The sequence below is a fragment of the Corvus cornix genome, chromosome 1, assembly GCF_000738735.6.
Source record: "Corvus cornix cornix isolate S_Up_H32 chromosome 1, ASM73873v5, whole genome shotgun sequence".
In the NCBI taxonomy this organism is placed as follows: Eukaryota; Metazoa; Chordata; class Aves; order Passeriformes; family Corvidae; genus Corvus; species Corvus cornix.
In genome coordinates this window covers 55,367,915-55,373,914 of record NC_046332.1, presented here as the reverse complement: position 1 = coordinate 55,373,914, position 6,000 = coordinate 55,367,915, and positions in this window count along the sequence as shown.

Sequence of the window (6,000 nt, the reverse complement as noted above, 5' to 3'; positions counted from 1 at the left end):
CAGCTCCAGCCTTGGTGGTAACCATTCTCAAAATCAGAGGGCAGGGAATCAGTATTTTCAGGTGTTTTAAAAAAAGGAAGAATAGGCAAAAAATTTCTCTGCATTCCTAGCTCCCCCCCATAGCATTTTTAAAGAACATGCAGGTTTGTTGTAGAAAACAGATATTCAAAAGGTAGGAACTCCTGGAATTCATAGAATCTCTATGACTTTAATGTAGCTGTTGCCTCAGGATTTACATTACAGTCTCTGTTCATAAAAAAGAATTAATGGCTAGAATGGAAATCTTTGGATGCCTCAGGGTCTCTGACCATGATCTGACTATGCTCAATATGGGCAAGTGCTGCACACAGGCCACCAGTAGTGTGTGTGTACTGGTTATCCTGAAAATTAAATTCCTGAAGCAGGGTAAATTAAGAAAACAGTGTATGGGAAATGAAATAGAAGTAGAAAAATGAAAATAAACATGGAAATTTATTTCAGAGACGTTTATTCAGATGGAAAAGTGTCACATTTTCCCCTTTGTTGATGAGGGATTAACATCAGTCATGATTCAGTGGCAGAAGGAAATCAGTTGTTGAAAAGACATAACTTCTAAAGGGGGGAAAAAAGAACAAACCATAAAAGTAAGAAGTCATCATGTGCTGAAAATAAATAAGTAAAAATCTGCAAATGACAGCCAAGGATAATAAGAAATCATTCAATTACTAGCAACAATGATGATAGCTTAGGCCCATCACTAGAAAAAGCAGACAAAACCAATATCAGTGAGGCAGAACAGGCAGAAATCTTTTCAGAGAAACATTCTTTTCTTCAGAATAGAGCAGGGTGTGTATTCTGCTCTGGCAGAATCATACACAACTTTCAACGCATCAGCAGTTAAAGATGTTCAGAGAACACCTTGGAATCAGAAAATTTCAGAAGACTGGGAAAATACTGAGTCTGTGCCAGAATTCAGAGGGTGTGACGAGCCGCTAATTATAGGCTTGTTAGCTTACATCAGTTGTAGGCAAAATGACAGAAAAATGACATGGGCCTTCAAGGAACTGACATATACAAATATAATTATTGCCATCAACATAGTTTAATGAAACTGAGTTATTGTAAAGCAAGCCTGATTTCACGCTTGAGGAATTTATATAGTTAGCTGATAAAAGTACTGTAATATATTTAGATTTATTAAGGCTTTTGACTTAATACTGGGTGGTGTCCTGTTAAAAACACAGTGCAGGCCAATTTTCGGAGATGTTATTGCAGATATGTTGCAAATATGAGGCGCACCTGGTAATTAGGGTTTAAATATATGCTTGTCTTGAAATCAGTCTTCTTCACTTCTCTGGTTAAATATCCATGACCTGACAAAAGTCAGGTAATCTGGAGATGCTGTCTGTGAATGAAAGATGCAGTGTTGCTATGAATAAGTGCCTAGGATATGTACCTCCCACAGAGCTCAGGAAAGACATTTTATAAGTTTTGTGTGAATGTGAGTATCCTGAATCCTAGTTTTAACAAACTGCAGTGTCCAAAATTAGGCACAATTGGCATAATCATCCACACGAAGGCAGTTTGAGGAGGTCCTACAGGCATTTAGAAGTTTGCTCTGAACAAGCCAAACTCACTCAAGGACTGGATCAAAAGCTCCCCATGCTCCAGTGCTGGTGGGCAGTGCTTGCTGAGAGAGATGTGGAGCCCTGTGACTTGTCCTGTAAGAGATGCCGCTGCAGAAGGACTCCCTGGCTTGCAGGACAAGGAAGTGGCCATAGATGAAAGGTGTGAGGTGCTTCTACTACATTCTCGCCCACAGATGGTGTGAGGAGCTTGCTGCTGGTTTGTGTGAACTTGAGCTGTGTTGTGTGTACAAAAAGGAAGACGGTTTGTAAGTTCAGAATTAAACTTCTGAAATGGTTTATGAAACATGCCTCATTTTTGTGGACTGTAATTACAGCATGGTATTTCATCAGAGCACAAGACACTATAGTAAGCATTGTAGAAGCTTCTGCAATATAGAAGCATTATAGTAGCAATCATGCTAAAAATTTGCCATCTTAACATCTTGGAAAAATCAATTGATTCTTTGCAAGGATGGAGGATTCAGAATGTTTTTTGTGAAAAAAAACCCCAAGAAACAACCAAGAAACCAACCAAACAGTAAAGCACTGGTCTCAACATCTATTTCCTAGTTCCATTTTTTTCTGTAAAAATAATCTCTATCCCCTACTCCTTCCTGTCATGGAAAGCCTTCCCTGACTAGCACTTTCCTTCTTACTTTTATTTTTCTTTAGACTACTAAGAACATTTGTTTCAATTTCTTAGCTATTTTCATTCTTTCTAAACTGCTCTCTAGGCTCCCATGAATCAGATAAAGGATATACCCTTGTCCAAATATATGCCCAAATGAGTTCAGAGAAAGGCAGCAAGATCCCTGAAAGGTTTTTTTCAGGGAATTCTGCTATTTCTTTTTCATTTACTAGAATCACTGAGGACAAGTCATCTGCATTACTGCTTGGGTGTTGTAGTAATAGCAGTGTTTCCAGTGCCACAGGCAACACATGGAAAAAACATCCCTACTCTAACTGCTACATGTAATGTAGGCTGTACAGGCTGCTCTGTGTTTTACATATTAACAGAGATGTACAGATTACAGAAGGGGGGATGGGTGAAGAATTACTTTTCCTTCCCCTTCTCTCTGCATACACTTCCCTGAGCTCTGCTGTTTAAATGTTCAGCTCCTATTGATAAAAATAGAGCGTGAGACATTAAGCCTAAGAAAGCACTTGAAGGCACTTGAAGGTAAGGGAGATGGCTCAAACAAAACTGGAAGCGAACAGAAAAGGACATTCATGTAATTGTCCCTAAATGGGTGCACATTGAGAATGTAAGGATGTCCCTTACAGACAGATTCTGCATGAAGGTGAGCACCCTTCATTGGCTGCAGTGAAAAGCATCAGCTCCTGCAGCACAGAAGGATCTTCTTGCATCTCCCAGGAGCCAAACCACTGGGGGAAATCAGCCAGAGCACTACCCATACCTGGGCACTTTCCTGGCCTTCACTACATACAGGATATGAAAGTCTGCAGCTAAAGGATTGCCTTTATTTTTCGCATGTCTGAGAGCAAGCTGTAACTCCACCTGCCAGTGAGAAGGAAAGGTATTCTGCTGGCTGTGCATTGCCCAGTCTGACAGTGTGTATCTGGAAAAACAAGAGGAGGGAAAGTGAGGGGTGTTTTCTGCCCAGCACTGCAAGAACCTGAACTTACCCCATGTGAACCATTTTTGAGGTGTTTTGCTGTCGGTCTTACTAGGAACACTGCACACTATTTCTTCCCAAGAGAAATCTGTTATTTCCATCGCGATCCTTGGTATTATGCCTCTCACTTCATGGTATGCACTCAGTCACAAAACATGCAGGCCTGTATGTATGAAATACGATTTGATACTTTCAATGCAAGAGATTCTGGCAAGCAATTGTCTTCTTGCACACTTTTTAATAAAAATAAGAGGAACTTGCCCTAAACAACAATCTGTCACTTAGTGTCGTCTTTGGCAAAGAGCGAGATGCTCTCATACAATGATGTGATTTGAAACGTGACAGGGACAAGGGACAAGTTACATGATGGAATTTGGAGGAAGGCTGCAGTGAAGAGTGCTACCTCTCTAGCAGGGTCTGTCTCAGCATTTGTCCTGCCTGAGGCTCCCACCGAGCTCCTGCTGTGTCTGGTCACTCACTTGTACCTAGCACATGAGATTTTGGAGTGGTGGAAAGTTCACATCCCTGTACTGTGATTGCAAGACCCAGACTTCACTGAAAGGCACCAAGGGTCTGCTGTGTGAGGATTCTGCTCAAAGATGCTGCAAGCTTGTGATGTAGGGCTGGAAAGTGCTCCCAGCTGCAGATGTAGCAGCAAAGTCACACCTAGAAGAGGCATCTCACCTCCTCAGGTTCCCCCCTCTGCATTTCCACTGCACCCCAGCTCAACCTATGCTGTGCTCCAGGGATCCAGCTCACAAGCTGGGAGCTAATGTCAAGTGACAACAGGATGGAGGCTTTGTTATGTGCTGGAAGAAGATAAGACTGCTCTAAACTAAGTGGTACATTCTGTAACTTACTGTGAGTAGAATGCCTCTAAAATACTGCTTATAAACTTACTGGTATAGAGTTATTGTAGTTATTTTAGATGTGTTAGTGAGTTATGATGAAACAGGCTATGATGCTACCAAGGATGTATAATGTGACCTGAGTTGTAGCTGCTGTTTTGTGTGGCACCAGACAGAGGTAGTCTCGCAGGTTGAGTGACACCACTTTTTGTTTGATGTTTTACTTAATGCGTGTGTTGTTTCTGTCTCCAGACCAGACAGCTTGTCCACTGCGATATTCATGTGAAGAAAGCCTTGGTGTACCCTGACTGGGTCTGAGCTACTTCATGCAATTCCTTCTTCAGCACTATCTTAGAGCACATGGAACCTGAGGTGAATGTCTTTATGCTGAAGTAAAGTGAGGCTCTCATGCTCCGTGTGGTGAAAGTCACGTGTCTAGCAAAGGACAGGTACCCATACTGAGGTCTCGTGCTACCTTGTGAGGGACCAACTCCCTGCACATAAGTCCTCACCCAGCTCTGATCTTCGCAAGTCACGTGGGCCTGTTTGCCTTTTTTCTGCCAATTTAGAGTAACAGAAATTCCCTCTGAAACTCTAAGGCTCATGTCTCCCTTATCTGTGGTACTTTCTGTGTATCTCTGATATGAGTTTTCTTGTCCCAACCATTACATGTGACCCAATCGGCAGAACAGTCACCTCTCTTCTGATACCATTCATAAGACTTCCTTCTGCATTTTTCTCTCCTCTGCTACACTTGTATCTGCTTGCTGAAGAGTATCCACTATCTCCCTCTGAGAGTTAATCTTATTGAAGATTCAAACAAGTGCAAATACTGTCACATAGGAAGTGATGGGGGCTGGAATGGAAGAGCTGCTTGCAGTGACAGCTTGCCACTAGCTTAGTTTAGCTGCTGTGCCAGGATGTGCCCACTTAGTGATCAGACCAAAGTCAATATATGGAGCATGACCTTCTATATGCATCTGCATAGATAGGAAACTGGTGCTGGTGTGACTGAACTTCTTGTTTTCTGTAGTGCTTCCAGTTTCTAATCCTTTGTATCTATAGGAATGGAGTTAGATCTGGCACAGTGCTCAGGCAGAAGAGAGAAAGTGAAGGCAATGTACAGCCTCAGTGTTATGCAGGTTTTTGTTTCTTTCCACAACCTTGGTAACATGGGCAGTTTTCATTGTTCCAGAAGTTTCAGCTCAGTATCTGATAAGCACAGGTCATGCCTCCATTGCACCTCAGCTGCTCAGATCAAAAAGCAGTTTAAATCAGACTTGATCCCTGATTATTGGTGTGTGCCCTTGCACTGCTGTAAAGTAAAACCTACATCTTTAACCCCTGCTAGACCCAGTGCCTGCATAGCCTCACCCTTTCTGTAATCCTAGATGTCCTAAGAGGGAAGACAGTGCTTACTTGTCTGCCTTTGCCAGCCACAAGCCCTTCATGTGAGCCCAACAGGGCAGCCAAGGTGGGCACACGGTGACTGCCTGCAAGCAGGGTAACCTGGTGGCTCCTCTGGGCTTTGGGTACCTCCTGCAAAGGAGGACAAGTTGTCCTTCAAATAAGGCTGAGAAAGGTATTGCTGCTAATCTCCCTCCAGCAAGATGCTGTGAATCAATTCCCAGGATTAGTGATATGGTGTGAGGTCAATAAAGAGAAAAATAAAACCATCTTTTTTTTTTTTTAATCAAAATCAGCATTAGAAATAATTTTGTCTTACCAGAAATGCGAGAGGAAGGGATATGGTGTTTCACTGGTGAGAAAACTTCCCAATCCTCACCAGAAGACAGGCCTCCTTCCTGCCTGTAAGGACCTGATGCTGGAAGAGAAATGTTTAATCTATGCTGCTTGAATGTTTAGTTCTAGATTTAAAATTTTCAAATAAAATTCCACAATGTTGGG